Source organism: Ambystoma mexicanum, chromosome 1p (assembly GCF_040938575.1).
Source record: "Ambystoma mexicanum isolate Mex_15411 chromosome 1p, UKY_AmexF1_1, whole genome shotgun sequence".
Classification (NCBI taxonomy): Eukaryota; Metazoa; Chordata; class Amphibia; order Caudata; family Ambystomatidae; genus Ambystoma; species Ambystoma mexicanum.
The window spans coordinates 238,422,967-238,448,318 of record NC_090921.1 but is presented as its reverse complement, the minus strand read 5'-3'; the positions used below and the strand labels follow the sequence as shown (position 1 = coordinate 238,448,318).

The 25,352-nt window shown below is 51.3% G+C and overlaps 5 non-coding genes across 5 annotated transcripts; 1 reads left to right on the top strand and 4 right to left on the bottom strand.

The window, feature by feature from the left end:
- Positions 1-2,687: 2,687 nt before the first annotated feature.
- On the bottom strand, positions 2,688-2,759 carry TRNAD-GUC (transfer RNA aspartic acid (anticodon GUC)). Its single transcript has one exon. It is a non-coding gene; the product is annotated as a tRNA-Asp (tRNA).
- A 1,995-nt stretch (positions 2,760-4,754) lies between these two features.
- TRNAF-AAA (transfer RNA phenylalanine (anticodon AAA)) lies at positions 4,755-4,836 on the top strand. Its single transcript has one exon. It is a non-coding gene; the product is annotated as a tRNA-Phe (tRNA).
- A 774-nt stretch (positions 4,837-5,610) lies between these two features.
- On the bottom strand, positions 5,611-5,682 carry TRNAD-GUC (transfer RNA aspartic acid (anticodon GUC)). Its single transcript has one exon. It is a non-coding gene; the product is annotated as a tRNA-Asp (tRNA).
- Positions 5,683-21,732: 16,050 nt separating this feature from the next.
- On the bottom strand, positions 21,733-21,804 carry TRNAD-GUC (transfer RNA aspartic acid (anticodon GUC)). Its single transcript has one exon. It is a non-coding gene; the product is annotated as a tRNA-Asp (tRNA).
- A 1,396-nt stretch (positions 21,805-23,200) lies between these two features.
- TRNAD-GUC (transfer RNA aspartic acid (anticodon GUC)) lies at positions 23,201-23,272 on the bottom strand. Its single transcript has one exon. It is a non-coding gene; the product is annotated as a tRNA-Asp (tRNA).
- Positions 23,273-25,352: the final 2,080 nt, after the last annotated feature.

Here is a 25,352-nt window from a genome sequence, read left to right as displayed (position 1 = left end):
CCGGGCTATGTTTGACTCCAGAGTTGAATCTGTCATCCCGCATTTCCTCAGCAAATCAAGCTACCCATCTCAAGTCTCATGAGCTGAGGACGGCAAAGTCCCTGTGGGCTTAGGACAGTCAAAGAAACCCCTGGGCTGCATGCTAAGCCCCTTTTCGGCTTCACTTTCCGAATCCTGCCCTAGCTTGCGATTAGTTTTTTTCTCACTTCTTGCCCCCATCTCCCACCTTGCCTCATGGTCTCCCCTCCTCTGCGCACCTGACAGTTTGCCTGCCCTTCCACTGCCTGTCTCCAGACTTTCCAAGGAGAAAAGGCAAAGCACTAAAGCGGGCCGGGCAACGGGTCAAGTTCCGCTTTCGGCGACTAGCAGGAAGGTAGCGTGGCTGAGCGGTCTAAGGCGCTGGATTAAGGCTCCAGTCTCTTCGGAGGCGTGGGTTCAAATCCCACCGCTGCCACTTTTCCTGGCCTTGCATTTTAAAGAAGAAGAACGTAACGTTGACCTCTTCCTTCATTAGTGCCACCTCTGTCGCAATGAGCAAGCGGATGGTATGCCACACCCTGCAGGAAAAAGGTTTCGCTTCTGACGTCTTGCTTTTCTGGACATCCAGTCTCAAGTTTCCCATCTGGAACGGCGCTCCCTGCTGCTTTGTGAAGGCTTGCTGCAAGAGCCTTCGAAACCCAGGAGCTCTTGCGTTGAGCTGTGACGCGTCCTGGGAAGACCTCCCGTTGCAGCGGAATGAGCCCCACTTCCAGGGCGTGCTGGTAGCAAATTTCCCACAGCCCACAGGGAGCAAACGATCCCAGGTGTGATGTATCACCAGGAGAGGCTGAGATGAGAGTAAGGGTTCACGCGTGTGCCCGGACCGAGGTTAATGATGGGATTAGAGCTAGGGTTAGATGCAGGGAAAGAGTGAGAGTTATAATTAGGGATAAAGCTAACAGGTGATCATTACTCGTCATGTAACATGATACAAAGGGTCAGAAGAGGAACTGATTCAGGGTTACAATTTGGACTTCGCAGACAACAGGAGCACTAACTGGTGCTGAGGGGGACTCAATAAAGTGGACCGGCCGCCTAATGTAAGCAATTGTGCACAAATATTGTACGATGACTAGCGTTGCCGGTGCTTTTTTCTTAAAGAGTCAGTTCTTGGCACCCATTCCCTACTTGACTCAACCTAATCTTCAAGAATATTTGTCAAGAACTAAAAAAAATCCAGAAAAGGTTTAACCTCCCCGTCGGGGAATTGAACCCCGGTCTCCCGCGTGACTGACCACTATACTAACGAGGAGACGTGAGGGCATGAAATGAACAGCTGCTGATGTCTGCACAGCATCCAGCGACCACCTAGATGGCCTAGGGGGTCTCATTTTCCCCCGTCAAACGGCTTGCCCGATCTAAGGCTAATTTCTTTCTTTTTATCGGCACCAGGCTTAAAACTCAGTTTAAGGTGATAGTTCCGGGCTATGTTTGACTCCAGAGTTGAATCTGTCATCCCGCATTTCCTCAGCAAATCAAGCTACCCATCTCAAGTCTCATGAGCTGAGGACGGCAAAGTCCCTGTGGGCTTAGGACAGTCAAAGAAACCCCTGGGCTGCATGCTAAGCCCCTTTTCGGCTTCACTTTCCGAATCCTGCCCTAGCTTGCGATTAGTTTTTTTCTCACTTCTTGCCCCCATCTCCCACCTTGCCTCATGGTCTCCCCTCCTCTGCGCACCTGACAGTTTGCCTGCCCTTCCACTGCCTGTCTCCAGACTTTCCAAGGAGAAAAGGCAAAGCACTAAAGCGGGCCGGGCAACGGGTCAAGTTCCGCTTTCGGCGCCTAGCAGGAAGGTAGCGTGGCCGAGCGGTCTAAGGCGCTGAATTAAGGCTCCAGTCTCTTCGGAGGCGTGGGTTCAAATCCCACCGCTGCCACTTTTCCTGGCCTTGCATTTTAAAGAAGAACGTAACGTTGACCTCTTCCTTCATTAGTGCCACCTCTGTCGCAATGAGCAAGCGGATACTATGCCACACCCTGCAGGAAAAAGGTTTCGCTTCTGACGTCTTGCTTTTCTGGACATCCAGTCTCAAGTTTCCCATCTGGAACGGCGCTCCCTGCTGCTTTGTGAAGGCTTGCTGCAAGAGCCTTCGAAACCCAGGAGCTCTTGCGTTGAGCTGTGACGCGTCCTGGGAAGACCTCCCGTTGCAGCGGAATGAGCCCCACTTCCAGGGCGTGCTGGTAGCAAATTTCCCACAGCCCACAGGGAGCAAACGATCCCAGGTGTGATGTATCACCAGGAGAGGCTGAGATGAGAGTAAGGGTTCACGCGTGTGCCCGGACCGAGGTTAATGATGGGATTAGAGCTAGGGTTAGATGCAGGGAAAGAGTGAGAGTTATAATTAGGGATAAAGCTAACAGGTGATCATTACTCGTCATGTAACATGATACAAAGGGTCAGAAGAGGAACTGATTCAGGGTTACAATTTGGACTTCGCAGACAACAGGAGCACTAACTGGTGCTGAGGGGGACTCAATAAAGTGGACCGGCCGCCTAATGTAAGCAATTGTGCACAAATATTGTACGATGACTAGCGTTGCCGGTGCTTTTTTCTTAAAGAGTCAGTTCTTGGCACCCATTCCCTACTTGACTCAGCCTAATCTTCAAGAATATTTGTCAAGAACTAAAAAAAATCCAGAAAAGGTTTAACCTCCCCGTCGGGGAATTGAACCCCGGTCTCCCGCGTGACAGGCGGGGATACTGACCACTATACTAACGAGGAGACGTGAGGGCATGAAATGAACAGCTGCTGATGTCTGCACAGCATCCAGCGACCACCTAGCTGGCCTAGGGGGGTCTCATTTTCCCCCGTCAAACGGCTTGCCCGATCTAAGGCTAATTTCTTTCTTTTTATCGGCACCAGGCTTAAAACTCAGTTTAAGGCGATAGTTCCGGGCAATGTTTGACTCCAGAGTTGAATCTGTCATCCCGCATTTCCTCAGCAAATCAAGCTACCCATCTCAAGTCTCATGAGCTGAGGACGGCAAAGTCCCTGTGGGCTTAGGACAGTCAAAGAAACCCCTGGGCTGCATGCTAAGCCCCTTTTCGGCTTCACTTTCCGAATCCTGCCCTAGCTTGCGATTAGTTTTTTTCTCACTTCTTGCCCCCATCTCCCACCTTGCCTCATGGTCTCCCCTCCTCTGCGCACCTGACAGTTTGCCTGCCCTTCCACTGCCTGTCTCCAGACTTTCCAAGGAGAAAAGGCAAAGCACTAAAGCAGGCCGGGCAACGGGTCAAGTTCCGCTTTCGGCGACTAGCAGGGAGGTAGCGTGGCCGAGCGGTCTAAGGCGCTGGATTAAGGCTCCAGTCTCTTCGGAGGCGTGGGTTCAAATCCCACCGCTGCCACTTTTCCTGGCCTTGCATTTTAAAGAAGAACGTAACGTTGACCTCTTCCTTCATTAGTGCCACCTCTGTCGCAATGAGCAAGCGGATGGTATGCCACACCCTGCAGGAAAAAGGTTTCGCTTCTGACGTCTTGCTTTTCTGGACATCCAGTCTCAAGTTTCCCATCTGGAACGGCGCTCCCTGCTGCTTTGTGAAGGCTTGCTGCAAGAGCCTTCGAAACCCAGGAGCTCTTGCGTTGAGCTGTGACGCGTCCTGGGAAGACCTCCCGTTGCAGCGGAATGAGCCCCACTTCCAGGGCGTGCTGGTAGCAAATTTCCCACAGCCCACAGGGAGCAAACGATCCCAGGTGTGATGTATCACCAGGAGAGGCTGAGATGAGAGTAAGGGTTCACGCGTGTGCCCGGACCGAGGTTAATGATGGGATTAGAGCTAGGGTTAGATGCAGGGAAAGAGTGAGAGTTATAATTAGGGATAAAGCTAACAGGTGATCATTACTCGTCATGTAACATGATACAAAGGGTCAGAAGAGGAACTGATTCAGGGTTACAATTTGGACTTCGCAGACAACAGGAGCACTAAATGGTGCTGAGGGGGACTCAATAAAGTGGACCGGCCGCCTAATGTAAGCAATTGTGCACAAATATTGTACGATGACTAGCGTTGCCGGTGCTTTTTTCTTAAAGAGTCAGTTCTTGGCACCCATTCCCTACTTGACTCAGCCTAATCTTCAAGAATATTTGTCAAGAACTAAAAAAAATCCAGAAAAGGTTTAACCTCCCCGTCGGGTCTCCCGCGTGACAGGCGGGGATACTGACCACTATACTAACGAGGAGACGTGAGGGCATGAAATGAACAGCTGCTGATGTCTGCACAGCATCCAGCGACCACCTAGCTGGCCTAGGGGGTCTCATTTTCCCCCGTCAAACGGCTTGCCCGATCTAAGGCTAATTTCTTTCTTTTTATCGGCACCAGGCTTAAAACTCAGTTTAAGGCGATAGTTCCGGGCTATGTTTGACTCCAGAGTTGAATCTGTCATCCCGCATTTCCTCAGCAAATCAAGCTACCCATCTCAAGTCTCATGAGCTGAGGACGGCAAAGTCCCTGTGGGCTTAGGACAGTCAAAGAAACCCCTGGGCTGCATGCTAAGCCCCTTTTCGGCTTCACTTTCCGAATCCTGCCCTAGCTTGCGATTAGTTTTTTTCTTACTTCTTGCCCCCATCTCCCACCTTGCCTCATGGTCTCCCCTCCTCTGCGCACCTGACAGTTTGCCTGCCCTTCCACTGCCTGTCTCCAGACTTTCCAAGGAGAAAAGGCAAAGCACTAAAGCGGGCCGGGCAACGGGTCAAGTTCCGCTTTCGGCGACTAGCAGGGAGGTAGCGTGGCCGAGCGGTCTAAGGCGCTGGATTAAAGCTCCAGTCTCTTCGGAGGCGTGGGTTCAAATCCCACCGCTGCCACTTTTCCTGGCCTTGCATTTTAAAGAAGAACGTAACGTTGACCTCTTCCTTCATTAGTGCCACCTCTGTCGCAATGAGCAAGCGGATGGTATGCCACACCCTGCAGGAAAAAGGTTTCGCTTCTGACGTCTTGCTTTTCTGGACATCCAGTCTCAAGTTTCCCATCTGGAACGGCGCTCCCTGCTGCTTTGTGAAGGCTTGCTGCAAGAGCCTTCGAAACCCAGGAGCTCTTGCGTTGAGCTGTGACGCGTCCTGGGAAGACCTCCCGTTGCAGCGGAATGAGCCCCACTTCCAGGGCGTGCTGGTAGCAAATTTCCCACAGCCCACAGGGAGCAAACGATCCCAGGTGTGATGTATCACCAGGAGAGGCTGAGATGAGAGTAGGGGTTCACGCGTGTGCCCGGACCGAGGTTAATGATGGGATTAGAGCTAGGGTTAGATGCAGGGAAAGAGTGAGAGTTATAATTAGGGATAAAGCTAACAGGTGATCATTACTCGTCATGTAACATGATACAAAGGGTCAGAAGAGGAACTGATTCAGGGTTACAATTTGGACTTCGCAGACAACAGGAGCACTAAATGGTGCTGAGGGGGACTCAATAAAGTGGACCGGCCGCCTAATGTAAGCAATTGTGCACAAATATTGTACGATGACTAGCGTTGCCGGTGCTTTTTTCTTAAAGAGTCAGTTCTTGGCACCCATTCCCTACTTGACTCAGCCTAATCTTCAAGAATATTTGTCAAGAACTAAAAAAAATCCAGAAAAGGTTTAACCTCCCCGTCGGGGAATTGAACCCCGGTCTCCCGCGTGACAGGCGGGGATACTGACCACTATACTAACGAGGAGACGTGAGGGCATGAAATGAACAGCTGCTGATGTCTGCACAGCATCCAGCGACCACCTAGCTGGCCTAGGGGGGTCTCATTTTCCCCCGTCAAACGGCTTGCCCGATCTAAGGCTAATTTCTTTCTTTTTATCGGCACCAGGCTTAAAACTCAGTTTAAGGCGATAGTTCCGGGCTATGTTTGACTCCAGAGTTGAATCTGTCATCCCGCATTTCCTCAGCAAATCAAGCTACCCATCTCAAGTCTCATGAGCTGAGGACGGCAAAGTCCCTGTGGGCTTAGGACAGTCAAAGAAACCCCTGGGCTGCATGCTAAGCCCCTTTTCGGCTTCACTTTCCGAATCCTGCCCTAGCTTGCGATTAGTTTTTTTCTCACTTCTTGCCCCCATCTCCCACCTTGCCTCATGGTCTCCCCTCCTCTGCGCACCTGACAGTTTGCCTGCCCTTCCACTGCCTGTCTCCAGACTTTCCAAGGAGAAAAGGCAAAGCACTAAAGCGGGCCGGGCAACGGGTCAAGTTCCGCTTTCGGCGACTAGCAGGGAGGTAGCGTGGCCGAGCGGTCTAAGGCGCTGGATTAAGGCTCCAGTCTCTTCGGAGGCGTGGGTTCAAATCCCACCGCTGCCACTTTTCCTGGCCTTGCATTTTAAAGAAGAACGTAACGTTGACCTCTTCCTTCATTAGTGCCACCTCTGTCGCAATGAGCAAGCGGATGGTATGCCACACCCTGCAGGAAAAAGGTTTCGCTTCTGACGTCTTGCTTTTCTGGACATCCAGTCTCAAGTTTCCCATCTGGAACGGCGCTCCCTGCTGCTTTGTGAAGGCTTGCTGCAAGAGCCTTCGAAACCCAGGAGCTCTTGCGTTGAGCTGTGACGCGTCCTGGGAAGACCTCCCGTTGCAGCGGAATGAGCCCCACTTCCAGGGCGTGCTGGTAGCAAATTTCCCACAGCCCACAGGGAGCAAACGATCCCAGGTGTGATGTATCACCAGGAGAGGCTGAGATGAGAGTAAGGGTTCACGCGTGTGCCCGGACCGAGGTTAATGATGGGATTAGAGCTAGGGTTAGATGCAGGGAAAGAGTGAGAGTTATAATTAGGGATAAAGCTAACAGGTGATCATTACTCGTCATGTAACATGATACAAAGGGTCAGAAGAGGAACTGATTCAGGGTTACAATTTGGACTTCGCAGACAACAGGAGCACTAAATGGTGCTGAGGGGGACTCAATAAAGTGGACCGGCCGCCTAATGTAAGCAATTGTGCACAAATATTGTACGATGACTAGCGTTGCCGGTGCTTTTTTCTTAAAGAGTCAGTTCTTGGCACCCATTCCCTACTTGACTCAGCCTAATCTTCAAGAATATTTGTCAAGAACTAAAAAAAATCCAGAAAAGGTTTAACCTCCCCGTCAGGGAATTGAACCCCGGTCTCCCGCGTGACAGGCGGGGATACTGACCACTATACTAACGAGGAGACGTGAGGGCATGAAATGAACAGCTGCTGATGTCTGCACAGCATCCAGCGACCACCTAGCTGGCCTAGGGGGTCTCATTTTCCCCCGTCAAACGGCTTGCCCGATCTAAGGCTAATTTCTTTCTTTTTATCGGCACCAGGCTTAAAACTCAGTTTAAGGCGATAGTTCCGGGCTATGTTTGACTCCAGAGTTGAATCTGTCATCCCGCATTTCCTCAGCAAATCAAGCTACCCATCTCAAGTCTCATGAGCTGAGGACGGCAAAGTCCCTGTGGGCTTAGGACAGTCAAAGAAACCCCTGGGCTGCATGCTAAGCCCCTTTTCGGCTTCACTTTCCGAATCCTGCCCTAGCTTGCGATTAGTTTTTTTCTTACTTCTTGCCCCCATCTCCCACCTTGCCTCATGGTCTCCCCTCCTCTGCGCACCTGACAGTTTGCCTGCCCTTCCACTGCCTGTCTCCAGACTTTCCAAGGAGAAAAGGCAAAGCACTAAAGCGGGCCGGGCAACGGGTCAAGTTCCGCTTTCGGCGACTAGCAGGGAGGTAGCGTGGCCGAGCGGTCTAAGGCGCTGGATTAAGGCTCCAGTCTCTTCGGAGGCGTGGGTTCAAATCCCACCGCTGCCACTTTTCCTGGCCTTGCATTTTAAAGAAGAACGTAACGTTGACCTCTTCCTTCATTAGTGCCACCTCTGTCGCAATGAGCAAGCGGATGGTATGCCACACCCTGCAGGAAAAAGGTTTCGCTTCTGACGTCTTGCTTTTCTGGACATCCAGTCTCAAGTTTCCCATCTGGAACGGCGCTCCCTGCTGCTTTGTGAAGGCTTGCTGCAAGAGCCTTCGAAACCCAGGAGCTCTTGCGTTGAGCTGTGACGCGTCCTGGGAAGACCTCCCGTTGCAGCGGAATGAGCCCCACTTCCAGGGCGTGCTGGTAGCAAATTTCCCACAGCCCACAGGGAGCAAACGATCCCAGGTGTGATGTATCACCAGGAGAGGCTGAGATGAGAGTAGGGGTTCACGCGTGTGCCCGGACCGAGGTTAATGATGGGATTAGAGCTAGGGTTAGATGCAGGGAAAGAGTGAGAGTTATAATTAGGGATAAAGCTAACAGGTGATCATTACTCGTCATGTAACATGATACAAAGGGTCAGAAGAGGAACTGATTCAGGGTTACAATTTGGACTTCGCAGACAACAGGAGCACTAAATGGTGCTGAGGGGGACTCAATAAAGTGGACCGGCCGCCTAATGTAAGCAATTGTGCACAAATATTGTACGATGACTAGCGTTGCCGGTGCTTTTTTCTTAAAGAGTCAGTTCTTGGCACCCATTCCCTACTTGACTCAGCCTAATCTTCAAGAATATTTGTCAAGAACTAAAAAAAATCCAGAAAAGGTTTAACCTCCCCGTCGGGGAATTGAACCCCGGTCTCCCGCGTGACAGGTGGGGATACTGACCACTATACTAACGAGGAGACGTGAGGGCATGAAATGAACAGCTGCTGATGTCTGCACAGCATCCAGCGACCACCTAGCTGGCCTAGGGGGTCTCATTTTCCCCCGTCAAACGGCTTGCCCGATCTAAGGCTAATTTCTTTCTTTTTATCGGCACCAGGCTTAAAACTCAGTTTAAGGCGATAGTTCCGGGCTATGTTTGACTCCAGAGTTGAATCTGTCATCCCGCATTTCCTCAGCAAATCAAGCTACCCATCTCAAGTCTCATGAGCTGAGGACGGCAAAGTCCCTGTGGGCTTAGGACAGTCAAAGAAACCCCTGGGCTGCATGCTAAGCCCCTTTTCGGCTTCACTTTCCGAATCCTGCCCTAGCTTGCGATTAGTTTTTTTCTCACTTCTTGCCCCCATCTCCCACCTTGCCTCATGGTCTCCCCTCCTCTGCGCACCTGACAGTTTGCCTGCCCTTCCACTGCCTGTCTCCAGACTTTCCAAGGAGAAAAGGCAAAGCACTAAAGCGGGCCGGGCAACGGGTCAAGTTCCGCTTTCGGCGACTAGCAGGGAGGTAGCGTGGCCGAGCGGTCTAAGGCGCTGGATTAAGGCTCCAGTCTCTTCGGAGGCGTGGGTTCAAATCCCACCGCTGCCACTTTTCCTGGCCTTGCATTTTAAAGAAGAACGTAACGTTGACCTCTTCCTTCATTAGTGCCACCTCTGTCGCAATGAGCAAGCGGATGGTATGCCACACCCTGCAGGAAAAAGGTTTCGCTTCTGACGTCTTGCTTTTCTGGACATCCAGTCTCAAGTTTCCCATCTGGAACGGCGCTCCCTGCTGCTTTGTGAAGGCTTGCTGCAAGAGCCTTCGAAACCCAGGAGCTCTTGCGTTGAGCTGTGACGCGTCCTGGGAAGACCTCCCGTTGCAGCGGAATGAGCCCCACTTCCAGGGCGTGCTGGTAGCAAATTTCCCACAGCCCACAGGGAGCAAACGATCCCAGGTGTGATGTATCACCAGGAGAGGCTGAGATGAGAGTAAGGGTTCACGCGTGTGCCCGGACCGAGGTTAATGATGGGATTAGAGCTAGGGTTAGATGCAGGGAAAGAGTGAGAGTTATAATTAGGGATAAAGCTAACAGGTGATCATTACTCGTCATGTAACATGATACAAAGGGTCAGAAGAGGAACTGATTCAGGGTTACAATTTGGACTTCGCAGACAACAGGAGCACTAAATGGTGCTGAGGGGGACTCAATAAAGTGGACCGGCCGCCTAATGTAAGCAATTGTGCACAAATATTGTACGATGACTAGCGTTGCCGGTGCTTTTTTCTTAAAGAGTCAGTTCTTGGCACCCATTCCCTACTTGACTCAGCCTAATCTTCAAGAATATTTGTCAAGAACTAAAAAAAATCCAGAAAAGGTTTAACCTCCCCGTCAGGGAATTGAACCCCGGTCTCCCGCGTGACAGGCGGGGATACTGACCACTATACTAACGAGGAGACGTGAGGGCATGAAATGAACAGCTGCTGATGTCTGCACAGCATCCAGCGACCACCTAGCTGGCCTAGGGGGTCTCATTTTCCCCCGTCAAACGGCTTGCCCGATCTAAGGCTAATTTCTTTCTTTTTATCGGCACCAGGCTTAAAACTCAGTTTAAGGCGATAGTTCCGGGCTATGTTTGACTCCAGAGTTGAATCTGTCATCCCGCATTTCCTCAGCAAATCAAGCTACCCATCTCAAGTCTCATGAGCTGAGGACGGCAAAGTCCCTGTGGGCTTAGGACAGTCAAAGAAACCCCTGGGCTGCATGCTAAGCCCCTTTTCGGCTTCACTTTCCGAATCCTGCCCTAGCTTGCGATTAGTTTTTTTCTTACTTCTTGCCCCCATCTCCCACCTTGCCTCATGGTCTCCCCTCCTCTGCGCACCTGACAGTTTGCCTGCCCTTCCACTGCCTGTCTCCAGACTTTCCAAGGAGAAAAGGCAAAGCACTAAAGCGGGCCGGGCAACGGGTCAAGTTCCGCTTTCGGCGACTAGCAGGGAGGTAGCGTGGCCGAGCGGTCTAAGGCGCTGGATTAAGGCTCCAGTCTCTTCGGAGGCGTGGGTTCAAATCCCACCGCTGCCACTTTTCCTGGCCTTGCATTTTAAAGAAGAACGTAACGTTGACCTCTTCCTTCATTAGTGCCACCTCTGTCGCAATGAGCAAGCGGATGGTATGCCACACCCTGCAGGAAAAAGGTTTCGCTTCTGACGTCTTGCTTTTCTGGACATCCAGTCTCAAGTTTCCCATCTGGAACGGCGCTCCCTGCTGCTTTGTGAAGGCTTGCTGCAAGAGCCTTCGAAACCCAGGAGCTCTTGCGTTGAGCTGTGACGCGTCCTGGGAAGACCTCCCGTTGCAGCGGAATGAGCCCCACTTCCAGGGCGTGCTGGTAGCAAATTTCCCACAGCCCACAGGGAGCAAACGATCCCAGGTGTGATGTATCACCAGGAGAGGCTGAGATGAGAGTAGGGGTTCACGCGTGTGCCCGGACCGAGGTTAATGATGGGATTAGAGCTAGGGTTAGATGCAGGGAAAGAGTGAGAGTTATAATTAGGGATAAAGCTAACAGGTGATCATTACTCGTCATGTAACATGATACAAAGGGTCAGAAGAGGAACTGATTCAGGGTTACAATTTGGACTTCGCAGACAACAGGAGCACTAAATGGTGCTGAGGGGGACTCAATAAAGTGGACCGGCCGCCTAATGTAAGCAATTGTGCACAAATATTGTACGATGACTAGCGTTGCCGGTGCTTTTTTCTTAAAGAGTCAGTTCTTGGCACCCATTCCCTACTTGACTCAGCCTAATCTTCAAGAATATTTGTCAAGAACTAAAAAAAATCCAGAAAAGGTTTAACCTCCCCGTCGGGGAATTGAACCCCGGTCTCCCGCGTGACAGGTGGGGATACTGACCACTATACTAACGAGGAGACGTGAGGGCATGAAATGAACAGCTGCTGATGTCTGCACAGCATCCAGCGACCACCTAGCTGGCCTAGGGGGTCTCATTTTCCCCCGTCAAACGGCTTGCCCGATCTAAGGCTAATTTCTTTCTTTTTATCGGCACCAGGCTTAAAACTCAGTTTAAGGCGATAGTTCCGGGCTATGTTTGACTCCAGAGTTGAATCTGTCATCCCGCATTTCCTCAGCAAATCAAGCTACCCATCTCAAGTCTCATGAGCTGAGGACGGCAAAGTCCCTGTGGGCTTAGGACAGTCAAAGAAACCCCTGGGCTGCATGCTAAGCCCCTTTTCGGCTTCACTTTCCGAATCCTGCCCTAGCTTGCGATTAGTTTTTTTCTCACTTCTTGCCCCCATCTCCCACCTTGCCTCATGGTCTCCCCTCCTCTGCGCACCTGACAGTTTGCCTGCCCTTCCACTGCCTGTCTCCAGACTTTCCAAGGAGAAAAGGCAAAGCACTAAAGCGGGCCGGGCAACGGGTCAAGTTCCGCTTTCGGCGACTAGCAGGGAGGTAGCGTGGCCGAGCGGTCTAAGGCGCTGGATTAAGGCTCCAGTCTCTTCGGAGGCGTGGGTTCAAATCCCACCGCTGCCACTTTTCCTGGCCTTGCATTTTAAAGAAGAACGTAACGTTGACCTCTTCCTTCATTAGTGCCACCTCTGTCGCAATGAGCAAGCGGATGGTATGCCACACCCTGCAGGAAAAAGGTTTCGCTTCTGACGTCTTGCTTTTCTGGACATCCAGTCTCAAGTTTCCCATCTGGAACGGCGCTCCCTGCTGCTTTGTGAAGGCTTGCTGCAAGAGCCTTCGAAACCCAGGAGCTCTTGCGTTGAGCTGTGACGCGTCCTGGGAAGACCTCCCGTTGCAGCGGAATGAGCCCCACTTCCAGGGCGTGCTGGTAGCAAATTTCCCACAGCCGATAGGGAGCAAACGATCCCAGGTGTGATGTATCACCAGGAGAGGCTGAGATGAGAGTAAGGGTTCACGCGTGTGCCCGGACCGAGGTTAATGATGGGATTAGAGCTAGGGTTAGATGCAGGGAAAGAGTGAGAGTTATAATTAGGGATAAAGCTAACAGGTGATCATTACTCGTCATGTAACATGATACAAAGGGTCAGAAGAGGAACTGATTCAGGGTTACAATTTGGACTTCGCAGACAACAGGAGCACTAAATGGTGCTGAGGGGGACTCAATAAAGTGGACCGGCCGCCTAATGTAAGCAATTGTGCACAAATATTGTACGATGACTAGCGTTGCCGGTGCTTTTTTCTTAAAGAGTCAGTTCTTGGCACCCATTCCCTACTTGACTCAGCCTAATCTTCAAGAATATTTGTCAAGAACTAAAAAAAATCCAGAAAAGGTTTAACCTCCCCGTCGGGGAATTGAACCCACAGGCGGGGATACTGACCACTATACTAACGAGGAGACGTGAGGGCATGAAATGAACAGCTGCTGATGTCTGCACAGCATCCAGCGACCACCTAGCTGGCCTAGGGGGTCTCATTTTCCCCCGTCAAACGGCTTGCCCGATCTAAGGCTAATTTCTTTCTTTTTATCGGCACCAGGCTTAAAACTCAGTTTAAGGCGATAGTTCCGGGCTATGTTTGACTCCAGAGTTGAATCTGTCATCCCGCATTTCCTCAGCAAATCAAGCTACCCATCTCAAGTCTCATGAGCTGAGGACGGCAAAGTCCCTGTGGGCTTAGGACAGTCAAAGAAACCCCTGGGCTGCATGCTAAGCCCCTTTTCGGCTTCACTTTCCGAATCCTGCCCTAGCTTGCGATTAGTTTTTTTCTTACTTCTTGCCCCCATCTCCCACCTTGCCTCATGGTCTCCCCTCCTCTGCGCACCTGACAGTTTGCCTGCCCTTCCACTGCCTGTCTCCAGACTTTCCAAGGAGAAAAGGCAAAGCACTAAAGCGGGCCGGGCAACGGGTCAAGTTCCGCTTTCGGCGACTAGCAGGGAGGTAGCGTGGCCGAGCGGTCTAAGGCGCTGGATTAAGGCTCCAGTCTCTTCGGAGGCGTGGGTTCAAATCCCACCGCTGCCACTTTTCCTGGCCTTGCATTTTAAAGAAGAACGTAACGTTGACCTCTTCCTTCATTAGTGCCACCTCTGTCGCAATGAGCAAGCGGATGGTATGCCACACCCTGCAGGAAAAAGGTTTCGCTTCTGACGTCTTGCTTTTCTGGACATCCAGTCTCAAGTTTCCCATCTGGAACGGCGCTCCCTGCTGCTTTGTGAAGGCTTGCTGCAAGAGCCTTCGAAACCCAGGAGCTCTTGCGTTGAGCTGTGACGCGTCCTGGGAAGACCTCCCGTTGCAGCGGAATGAGCCCCACTTCCAGGGCGTGCTGGTAGCAAATTTCCCACAGCCCACAGGGAGCAAACGATCCCAGGTGTGATGTATCACCAGGAGAGGCTGAGATGAGAGTAAGGGTTCACGCGTGTGCCCGGACCGAGGTTAATGATGGGATTAGAGCTAGGGTTAGATGCAGGGAAAGAGTGAGAGTTATAATTAGGGATAAAGCTAACAGGTGATCATTACTCGTCATGTAACATGATACAAAGGGTCAGAAGAGGAACTGATTCAGGGTTACAATTTGGACTTCGCAGACAACAGGAGCACTAAATGGTGCTGAGGGGGACTCAATAAAGTGGACCGGCCGCCTAATGTAAGCAATTGTGCACAAATATTGTACGATGACTAGCGTTGCCGGTGCTTTTTTCTTAAAGAGTCAGTTCTTGGCACCCATTCCCTACTTGACTCAGCCTAATCTTCAAGAATATTTGTCAAGAACTAAAAAAAATCCAGAAAAGGTTTAACCTCCCCGTCAGGGAATTGAACCCCGGTCTCCCGCGTGACAGGCGGGGATACTGACCACTATACTAACGAGGAGACGTGAGGGCATGAAATGAACAGCTGCTGATGTCTGCACAGCATCCAGCGACCACCTAGCTGGCCTAGGGGGTCTCATTTTCCCCCGTCAAACGGCTTGCCCGATCTAAGGCTAATTTCTTTCTTTTTATCGGCACCAGGCTTAAAACTCAGTTTAAGGCGATAGTTCCGGGCTATGTTTGACTCCAGAGTTGAATCTGTCATCCCGCATTTCCTCAGCAAATCAAGCTACCCATCTCAAGTCTCATGAGCTGAGGACGGCAAAGTCCCTGTGGGCTTAGGACAGTCAAAGAAACCCCTGGGCTGCATGCTAAGCCCCTTTTCGGCTTCACTTTCCGAATCCTGCCCTAGCTTGCGATTAGTTTTTTTCTTACTTCTTGCCCCCATCTCCCACCTTGCCTCATGGTCTCCCCTCCTCTGCGCACCTGACAGTTTGCCTGCCCTTCCACTGCCTGTCTCCAGACTTTCCAAGGAGAAAAGGCAAAGCACTAAAGCGGGCCGGGCAACGGGTCAAGTTCCGCTTTCGGCGACTAGCAGGGAGGTAGCGTGGCCGAGCGGTCTAAGGCGCTGGATTAAGGCTCCAGTCTCTTCGGAGGCGTGGGTTCAAATCCCACCGCTGCCACTTTTCCTGGCCTTGCATTTTAAAGAAGAACGTAACGTTGACCTCTTCCTTCATTAGTGCCACCTCTGTCGCAATGAGCAAGCGGATGGTATGCCACACCCTGCAGGAAAAAGGTTTCGCTTCTGACGTCTTGCTTTTCTGGACATCCAGTCTCAAGTTTCCCATCTGGAACGGCGCTCCCTGCTGCTTTGTGAAGGCTTGCTGCAAGAGCCTTCGAAACCCAGGAGCTCTTGCGTTGAGCTGTGACGCGTCCTGGGAAGACCTCCCGTTGCAGCGGAATGAGCCCCACTTCCAGGGCGTGCTGGTAGCAAATTTCCCACAGCCCACAGGGAGCAAACGATCCCAGGTGTGATGTATCACCAGGAGAGGCTGAGATGAGAGTAGGGGTTCACGCGTGTGCCCGGACCGAGGTTAATGATGGGATTAGAGCTAGGGTTAGATGCAGGGAAAGAGTGAGAGTTATAATTAGGGATAAAGCTAACAGGTGATCATTACTCGTCATGTAACATGATACAAAGGGTCAGAAGAGGAACTGATTCAGGGTTACAATTTGGACTTCGCAGACAACAGGAGCACTAAATGGTGCTGAGGGGGACTCAATAAAGTGGACCGGCCGCCTAATGTAAGCAATTGTGCACAAATATTGTACGATGACTAGCGTTGCCGGTGCTTTTTTCTTAAAGAGTCAGTTCTTGGCACCCATTCCCTACTTGACTCAGCCTAATCTTCAAGAATATTTGTCAAGAACTAAAAAAAATCCAGAAAAGGTTTAACCTCCCCGTCGGGGAATTGAACCCCGGTCTCCCGCGTGACAGGTGGGGATACTGACCACTATACTAACGAGGAGACGTGAGGGCATGAAATGAACAGCTGCTGATGTCTGCACAGCATCCAGCGACCACCTAGCTGGCCTAGGGGGTCTCATTTTCCCCCGTCAAACGGCTTGCCCGATCTAAGGCTAATTTCTTTCTTTTTATCGGCACCAGGCTTAAAACTCAGTTTAAGGCGATAGTTCCGGGCTATGTTTGACTCCAGAGTTGAATCTGTCATCCCGCATTTCCTCAGCAAATCAAGCTACCCATCTCAAGTCTCATGAGCTGAGGACGGCAAAGTCCCTGTGGGCTTAGGACAGTCAAAGAAACCCCTGGGCTGCATGCTAAGCCCCTTTTCGGCTTCACTTTCCGAATCCTGCCCTAGCTTGCGATTAGTTTTTTTCTCACTTCTTGCCCCCATCTCCCACCTTGCCTCATGGTCTCCCCTCCTCTGCGCACCTGACAGTTTGCCTGCCCTTCCACTGCCTGTCTCCAGACTTTCCAAGGAGAAAAGGCAAAGCACTAAAGCGGGCCGGGCAACGGGTCAAGTTCCGCTTTCGGCGACTAGCAGGGAGGTAGCGTGGCCGAGCGGTCTAAGGCGCTGGATTAAGGCTCCAGTCTCTTCGGAGGCGTGGGTTCAAATCCCACCGCTGCCACTTTTCCTGGCCTTGCATTTTAAAGAAGAACGTAACGTTGACCTCTTCCTTCATTAGTGCCACCTCTGTCGCAATGAGCAAGCGGATGGTATGCCACACCCTGCAGGAAAAAGGTTTCGCTTCTGACGTCTTGCTTTTCTGGACATCCAGTCTCAAGTTTCCCATCTGGAACGGCGCTCCCTGCTGCTTTGTGAAGGCTTGCTGCAAGAGCCTTCGAAACCCAGGAGCTCTTGCGTTGAGCTGTGACGCGTCCTGGGAAGACCTCCCGTTGCAGCGGAATGAGCCCCACTTCCAGGGCGTGCTGGTAGCAAATTTCCCACAGCCCACAGGGAGCAAACGATCCCAGGTGTGATGTATCACCAGGAGAGGCTGAGATGAGAGTAAGGGTTCACGCGTGTGCCCGGACCGAGGTTAATGATGGGATTAGAGCTAGGGTTAGATGCAGGGAAAGAGTGAGAGTTATAATTAGGGATAAAGCTAACAGGTGATCATTACTCGTCATGTAACATGATACAAAGGGTCAGAAGAGGAACTGATTCAGGGTTACAATTTGGACTTCGCAGACAACAGGAGCACTAAATGGTGCTGAGGGGGACTCAATAAAGTGGACCGGCCGCCTAATGTAAGCAATTGTGCACAAATATTGTACGATGACTAGCGTTGCCGGTGCTTTTTTCTTAAAGAGTCAGTTCTTGGCACCCATTCCCTACTTGACTCAGCCTAATCTTCAAGAATATTTGTCAAGAACTAAAAAAAATCCAGAAAAGGTTTAACCTCCCCGTCAGGGAATTGAACCCCGGTCTCCCGCGTGACAGGCGGGGATACTGACCACTATACTAACGAGGAGACGTGAGGGCATGAAATGAACAGCTGCTGATGTCTGCACAGCATCCAGCGACCACCTAGCTGGCCTAGGGGGTCTCATTTTCCCCCGTCAAACGGCTTGCCCGATCTAAGGCTAATTTCTTTCTTTTTATCGGCACCAGGCTTAAAACTCAGTTTAAGGCGATAGTTCCGGGCTATGTTTGACTCCAGAGTTGAATCTGTCATCCCGCATTTCCTCAGCAAATCAAGCTACCCATCTCAAGTCTCATGAGCTGAGGACGGCAAAGTCCCTGTGGGCTTAGGACAGTCAAAGAAACCCCTGGGCTGCATGCTAAGCCCCTTTTCGGCTTCACTTTCCGAATCCTGCCCTAGCTTGCGATTAGTTTTTTTCTTACTTCTTGCCCCCATCTCCCACCTTGCCTCATGGTCTCCCCTCCTCTGCGCACCTGACAGTTTGCCTGCCCTTCCACTGCCTGTCTCCAGACTTTCCAAGGAGAAAAGGCAAAGCACTAAAGCGGGCCGGGCAACGGGTCAAGTTCCGCTTTCGGTGACTAGCAGGGAGGTAGCGTGGCCGAGCGGTCTAAGGCGCTGGATTAAGGCTCCAGTCTCTTCGGAGGCGTGGGTTCAAATCCCACCGCTGCCACTTTTCCTGGCCTTGCATTTTAAAGAAGAACGTAACGTTGACCTCTTCCTTCATTAGTGCCACCTCTGTCGCAATGAGCAAGCGGATGGTATGCCACACCCTGCAGGAAAAAGGTTTCGCTTCTGACGTCTTGCTTTTCTGGACATCCAGTCTCAAGTTTCCCATCTGGAACGGCGCTCCCTGCTGCTTTGTGAAGGCTTGCTGCAAGAGCCTTCGAAACCCAGGAGCTCTTGCGTTGAGCTGTGACGCGTCCTGGGAAGACCTCCCGTTGCAGCGGAATGAGCCCCACTTCCAGGGCGTGCTGGTAGCAAATTTCCCACAGCCCACAGGGAGCAAACGATCCCAGGTGTGATGTATCACCAGGAGAGGCTGAGATGAGAGTAGGGGTTCACGCGTGTGCCCGGACCGAGGTTAATGATGGGATTAGAGCTAGGGTTAGATGCAGGGAAAGAGTGAGAGTTATAATTAGGGATAAAGCTAACAGGTGATCATTACTCGTCATGTAACATGATACAAAGGGTCAGAAGAGGAACTGATTCAGGGTTACAATTTGGACTTCGCAGACAACAGGAGCACTAAATGGTGCTGAGGGGGACTCAATAAAGTGGACCGGCCGCCTAATGTAAGCAATTGTGCACAAATATTGTACGATGACTAGCGTTGCCGGTGCTTTTTTCTTAAAGAGTCAGTTCTTGGCACCCATTCCCTACTTGACTCAGCCTAATCTTCAAGAATATTTGTCAAGAACTAAAAAAAATCCAGAAAAGGTTTAACCTCCCCGTCGGGGAATTGAACCCCGGTCTCCCGCGTGACAGGTGGGGATACTGACCACTATACTAACGAGGAGACGTGAGGGCATGAAATGAACAGCTGCTGATGTCTGCACAGCCTCCAGCGACCACCTAGCTGGCCTAGGGGGTCTCATTTTCCCCCGTAAAAACGGCTTGCCCGATCTAAGGCTAATTTCTTTCTTTTTATCGGCACCAGGCTTAAAACTCAGTTTAAGGCGATAGTTCCGGGCTATGTTTGACTCCAGAGTTGAATCTGTCATCCCGCATTTCCTCAGCAAATCAAGCTACCCATCTCAAGTCTCATGAGCTGAGGACGGCAAAGTCCCTGTGGGCTTAGGACAGTCAAAGAAACCCCTGGGCTGCATGCTAAGCCCCTTTTCGGCTTCACTTTCCGAATCCTGCCCTAGCTTGCGATTAGTTTTTTTCTCACTTCTTGCCCCCATCTCCCACCTTGCCTCATGGTCTCCCCTCCTCTGCGCACCTGACAGTTTGCCTGCCCTTCCACTGCCTGTCTCCAGACTTTCCAAGGAGAAAAGGCAAAGCACTAAAGCGGGCCGGGCAACGGGTCAAGTTCCGCTTTCGGCGACTAGCAGGGAGGTAGCGTGGCCGAGCGGTCTAAGGCGCTGGATTAAGGCTCCAGTCTCTTCTGAGGCGTGGGTTCAAATCCCACCGCTGCCACTTTTCCTGGCCTTGCATTTTAAAGAAGAACGTAACGTTGACCTCTTCCTTCATTAGTGCCACCTCTGTCGCAATGAGCAAGCGGATGGTATGCCACACCCTGCAGGAAAAAGGTTTCGCTTCTGACGTCTTGCTTTTCTGGACATCCAGTCTCAAGTTTCCCATCTGGAACGGCGCTCCCTGCTGCTTTGTGAAGGCTTGCTGCAAGAGCCTTCGAAACCCAGGAGCTCTTGCGTTGAGCTGTGACGCGTCCTGGGAAGACCTCCCGTTGCAGCGGAATGAGCCCCACTTCCAGGGCGTGCTGGTAGCAAATTTCCCACAGCCGATAGGGAGCAAACGATCCCAGGTGTGATGTATCACCAGGAGAGGCTGAGATGAGAGTAAGGGTTCACGCGTGTGCCCGGACCGAGGTTAATGATGGGATTAGAGCTAGGGTTAGATGCAGGGAAAGAGTGAGAGTTATAATTAGGGATAAAGCTAACAGGTGATCATTACTCGTCATGTAACATGATACAAAGGGTCAGAAGAGGAACTGATTCAGGGTTACAATTTGGACTTCGCAGACAACAGGAGCACTAAATGGTGCTGAGGGGGACTCAATAAAGTGGACCGGCCGCCTAATGTAAGCAATTGTGCACAAATATTGTACGATGACTAGCGTTGCCGGTGCTTTTTTCTTAAAGAGTCAGTTCTTGGCACCCATTCCCTACTTGACTCAGCCTAATCTTCAAGAATATTTGTCAAGAACTAAAAAAAATCCAGAAAAGGTTTAACCTCCCCGTCGGGGAATTGAACCCACAGGCGGGGATACTGACCACTATACTAACGAGGAGACGTGAGGGCATGAAATGAACAGCTGCTGATGTCTGCACAGCATCCAGCGACCACCTAGCTGGCCTAGGGGGTCTCATTTTCCCCCGTCAAACGGCTTGCCCGATCTAAGGCTAATTTCTTTCTTTTTATCGGCACCAGGCTTAAAACTCAGTTTAAGGCGATAGTTCCGGGCTATGTTTGACTCCAGAGTTGAATCTGTCATCCCGCATTTCCTCAGCAAATCAAGCTACCCATCTCAAGTCTCATGAGCTGAGGACGGCAAAGTCCCTGTGGGCTTAGGACAGTCAAAGAAACCCCTGGGCTGCATGCTAAGCCCCTTTTCGGCTTCACTTTCCGAATCCTGCCCTAGCTTGCGATTAGTTTTTTTCTTACTTCTTGCCCCCATCTCCCACCTTGCCTCATGGTCTCCCCTCCTCTGCGCACCTGACAGTTTGCCTGCCCTTCCACTGCCTGTCTCCAGACTTTCCAAGGAGAAAAGGCAAAGCACTAAAGCGGGCCGGGCAACGGGTCAAGTTCCGCTTTCGGCGACTAGCAGGGAGGTAGCGTGGCCGAGCGGTCTAAGGCGCTGGATTAAGGCTCCAGTCTCTTCGGAGGCGTGGGTTCAAATCCCACCGCTGCCACTTTTCCTGGCCTTGCATTTTAAAGAAGAACGTAACGTTGACCTCTTCCTTCATTAGTGCCACCTCTGTCGCAATGAGCAAGCGGATGGTATGCCACACCCTGCAGGAAAAAGGTTTCGCTTCTGACGTCTTGCTTTTCTGGACATCCAGTCTCAAGTTTCCCATCTGGAACGGCGCTCCCTGCTGCTTTGTGAAGGCTTGCTGCAAGAGCCTTCGAAACCCAGGAGCTCTTGCGTTGAGCTGTGACGCGTCCTGGGAAGACCTCCCGTTGCAGCGGAATGAGCCCCACTTCCAGGGCGTGCTGGTAGCAAATTTCCCACAGCCCACAGGGAGCAAACGATCCCAGGTGTGATGTATCACCAGGAGAGGCTGAGATGAGAGTAGGGGTTCACGCGTGTGCCCGGACCGAGGTTAATGATGGGATTAGAGCTAGGGTTAGATGCAGGGAAAGAGTGAGAGTTATAATTAGGGATAAAGCTAACAGGTGATCATTACTCGTCATGTAACATGATACAAAGGGTCAGAAGAGGAACTGATTCAGGGTTACAATTTGGACTTCGCAGACAACAGGAGCACTAAATGGTGCTGAGGGGGACTCAATAAAGTGGACCGGCCGCCTAATGTAAGCAATTGTGCACAAATATTGTACGATGACTAGCGTTGCCGGTGCTTTTTTCTTAAAGAGTCAGTTCTTGGCACCCATTCCCTACTTGACTCAGCCTAATCTTCAAGAATATTTGTCAAGAACTAAAAAAAATCCAGAAAAGGTTTAACCTCCCCGTCGGGGAATTGAACCCCGGTCTCCCGCGTGACAGGCGGGGATACTGACCACTATACTAACGAGGAGACGTGAGGGCATGAAATGAACAGCTGCTGATGTCTGCACAGCATCCAGCGACCACCTAGCTGGCCTAGGGGGTCTCATTTTCCCCCGTCAAACGGCTTGCCCGATCTAAGGCTAATTTCTTTCTTTTTATCGGCACCAGGCTTAAAACTCAGTTTAAGGCGATAGTTCCGGGCTATGTTTGACTCCAGAGTTGAATCTGTCATCCCGCATTTCCTCAGCAAATCAAGCTACCCATCTCAAGTCTCATGAGCTGAGGACGGCAAAGTCCCTGTGGGCTTAGGACAGTCAAAGAAACCCCTGGGCTGCATGCTAAGCCCCTTTTTGGCTTCACTTTCCGAATCCTGCCCTAGCTTGCGATTAGTTTTTTTCTTACTTCTTGCCCCCATCTCCCACCTTGCCTCATGGTCTCCCCTCCTCTGCGCACCTGACAGTTTGCCTGCCCTTCCACTGCCTGTCTCCAGACTTTCCAAGGAGAAAAGGCAAAGCACTAAAGCGGGCCGGGCAACGGGTCAAGTTCCGCTTTCGGCGACTAGCAGGGAGGTAGCGTGGCCGAGCGGTCTAAGGCGCTGGATTAAGGCTCCAGTCTCTTCGGAGGCGTGGGTTCAAATCCCACCGCTGCCACTTTTCCTGGCCTTGCATTTTAAAGAAGAACGTAACGTTGACCTCTTCCTTCATTAGTGCCACCTCTGTCGCAATGAGCAAGCGGATGGTATGCCACACCCTGCAGGAAAAAGGTTTCGCTTCTGACGTCTTGCTTTTCTGGACATCCAGTCTCAAGTTTCCCATCTGGAACGGCGCTCCCTGCTGCTTTGTGAAGGCTTGCTGCAAGAGCCTTCGAAACCCAGGAGCTCTTGCGTTGAGCTGTGACGCGTCCTGGGAAGACCTCCCGTTGCAGCGGAATGAGCCCCACTTCCAGGGCGTGCTGGTAGCAAATTTCCCACAGCCCACAGGGAGCAAACGATCCCAGGTGTGATGTATCACCAGGAGAGGCTGAGATGAGAGTAAGGGTTCACGCGTGTGCCCGGACCGAGGTTAATGATGGGATTAGAGCTAGGGTTAGATGCAGGGAAAGAGTGAGAGTTATAATTAGGGATAAAGCTAACAGGTGATCATTACTCGTCATGTAACATGATACAAAGGGTCAGAAGAGGAACTGATTCAGGGTTACAATTTGGACTTCGCAGACAACAGGAGCACTAAATGGTGCTGAGGGGGACTCAATAAAGTGGACCGGCCGCCTAATGTAAGCAATTGTGCACAAATATTGTACGATGACTAGCGTTGCCGGTGCTTTTTTCTTAAAGAGTCAGTTCTTGGCACCCATTCCCTACTTGACTCAGCCTAATCTTCAAGAATATTTGTCAAGAACTAAAAAAAATCCAGAAAAGGTTTAACCTCCCCGTCGGGGAATTGAACCCCGGTCTCCCGCGTGACAGGCGGGGATACTGACCACTATACTAACGAGGAGACGTGAGGGCATGAAATGAACAGCTGCTGATGTCTGCACAGCATCCAGCGACCACCTAGCTGGCCTAGGGGGTCTCATTTTCCCCCGTCAAACGGCTTGCCCGATCTAAGGCTAATTTCTTTCTTTTTATCGGCACCAGGCTTAAAACTCAGTTTAAGGCGATAGTTCCGGGCTATGTTTGACTCCAGAGTTGAATCTGTCATCCCGCATTTCCTCAGCAAATCAAGCTACCCATCTCAAGTCTCATGAGCTGAGGACGGCAAAGTCCCTGTGGGCTTAGGACAGTCAAAGAAACCCCTGGGCTGCATGCTAAGCCCCTTTTCGGCTTCACTTTCCGAATCCTGCCCTAGCTTGCGATTAGTTTTTTTCTTACTTCTTGCCCCCATCTCCCACCTTGCCTCATGGTCTCCCCTCCTCTGCGCACCTGACAGTTTGCCTGCCCTTCCACTGCCTGTCTCCAGACTTTCCAAGGAGAAAAGGCAAAGCACTAAAGCGGGCCGGGCAACGGGTCAAGTTCCGCTTTCGGCGACTAGCAGGGAGGTAGCGTGGCCGAGCGGTCTAAGGCGCTGGATTAAGGCTCCAGTCTCTTCGGAGGCGTGGGTTCAAATCACACCGCTGCCACTTTTCCTGGCCTTGCATTTTAAAGAAGAACGTAACGTTGACCTCTTCCTTCATTAGTGCCACCTCTGTCGCAATGAGCAAGCGGATGGTATGCCACACCCTGCAGGAAAAAGGTTTCGCTTCTGACGTCTTGCTTTTCTGGACATCCAGTCTCAAGTTTCCCATCTGGAACGGCGCTCCCTGCTGCTTTGTGAAGGCTTGCTGCAAGAGCCTTCGAAACCCAGGAGCTCTTGCGTTGAGCTGTGACGCGTCCTGGGAAGACCTCCCGTTGCAGCGGAATGAGCCCCACTTCCAGGGCGTGCTGGTAGCAAATTTCCCACAGCCCACAGGGAGCAAACGATCCCAGGTGTGATGTATCACCAGGAGAGGCTGAGATGAGAGTAGGGGTTCACGCGTGTGCCCGGACCGAGGTTAATGATGGGATTAGAGCTAGGGTTAGATGCAGGGAAAGAGTGAGAGTTATAATTAGGGATAAAGCTAACAGGTGATCATTACTCGTCATGTAACATGATACAAAGGGTCAGAAGAGGAACTGATTCAGGGTTACAATTTGGACTTCGCAGACAACAGGAGCACTAAATGGTGCTGAGGGGGACTCAATAAAGTGGACCGGCCGCCTAATGTAAGCAATTGTGCACAAATATTGTACGATGACTAGCGTTGCCGGTGCTTTTTTCTTAAAGAGTCAGTTCTTGGCACCCATTCCCTACTTGACTCAGCCTAATCTTCAAGAATATTTGTCAAGAACTAAAAAAAATCCAGAAAAGGTTTAACCTCCCCGTCGGGGAATTGAACCCCGGTCTCCCGCGTGACAGGTGGCGGGGATACTGACCACTATACTAACGAGGAGACGTGAGGGCATGAAATGAACAGCTGCTGATGTCTGCACAGCATCCAGCGACCACCTAGCTGGCCTAGGGGGTCTCATTTTCCCCCGTCAAACGGCTTGCCCGATCTAAGGCTAATTTCTTTCTTTTTATCGGCACCAGGCTTAAAACTCAGTTTAAGGCGATAGTTCCGGGCTATGTTTGACTCCAGAGTTGAATCTGTCATCCCACTTTTCCTGGCCTTGCATTTTAAAGAAGAACGTAACGTTGACCTCTTCCTTCATTAGTGCCACCTCTGTCGCAATGAGCAAGCGTTTGGTATGCCACACCCTGCAGGAAAAAGGTTTCGCTTCTGACGTCTTGCTTTTCTGGACATCCAGTCTCAAGTTTCCCATCTGGAACGGCGCTCCCTGCTGCTTTGTGAAGGCTTGCTGCAAGAGCCTTCGAAACCCAGGAGCTCTTGCGTTGAGCTGTGACGCGTCCTGGGAAGACCTCCCGTTGCAGCGGAATGAGCCCCACTTCCAGGGCGTGCTGGTAGCAAATTTCCCACAGCCCACAGGGAGCAAACGATCCCAGGTGTGATGTATCACCAGGAGAGGCTGAGATGAGAGTAAGGGTTCACGCGTGTGCC